Source organism: Neopelma chrysocephalum, unplaced genomic scaffold (assembly GCF_003984885.1).
Source record: "Neopelma chrysocephalum unplaced genomic scaffold, ASM398488v2 Primary Assembly neopelma1_89823, whole genome shotgun sequence".
Classification (NCBI taxonomy): Eukaryota; Metazoa; Chordata; class Aves; order Passeriformes; family Pipridae; genus Neopelma; species Neopelma chrysocephalum.
Genome location: NW_020918744.1, coordinates 1 through 687, shown reverse-complemented (window position 1 = coordinate 687; position 687 = coordinate 1). Strand labels below are relative to the sequence as shown.

The following is a 687-nucleotide window of genomic DNA, read 5'->3' as shown; positions in this document are numbered from 1 at the left end:
GCAGCTCCTCGGTCTCTCGCACCTCGCTGAAGAACTGGGGGGGGGGGGGAGAGGGGGGTCAGCACTGGGGTCACCCCCTCCCTCTGACCCCCCCTCCCCAACCCCTTCCTGGCAACCCCCGTACCTGGAAGTAGTTGGTGTTCTCCTTCAGGTGGGTCTCGATGCAGCAGCAGAGCTGGAGCATCCAGCTCCACTGGGTCTGCAGAGCCGCCAGGAACGCCTGGAAGGGGCAGGGGAGCAGGGTGGGGACACATCAGGGCTGGCACTGAGGGCACCTGCACCCTCACCTGTACCTGCACCCACACCTGGCCCTGCACCCACACCCACACCAGTGCCCCCCAGTGCCCCAGCCTCCCTGATCCCCCTCCCTGAGCCCTCCAGATTCTCCCAGTCCCCCCAGGCCCCTCAAGCTCAGCGAGACTCCCAGGCCCCCTCCAGATTCCCCCCACCCTCCAGATCCAGATGCCCCAGCCCCTACAGCTCCCCAGCCTCCTGTGCCCCCCCCAAATTCCCTGTACCCCTCCAGCCCCATGCCCACCTCCGGCGCCTGCATCCCAGGGTGTTCCTTGCGCGGCAGCTGCTCCCCCAAAACCCCTGCCGTGACCCCCACCCCCATTATGTCCCCGTGCCCACCTCCAGTGTCTGTGCCCCGGGGTGCTCCTCACGCAGCAGCCGCTCCCCCGAGCT

At 68.3% G+C, this 687-nt stretch overlaps 1 long non-coding RNA gene across 1 annotated transcript; it reads right to left on the bottom strand.

Annotated features, from left to right (window-relative positions):
- LOC113979841 lies at positions 1-687 on the bottom strand. The gene is made up of 3 exons (XR_003537999.1): positions 634-687; positions 125-220; positions 1-34 (listed from the first exon to the last, which is right to left on the bottom strand). It is a non-coding gene; the product is annotated as an uncharacterized LOC113979841 (long non-coding RNA).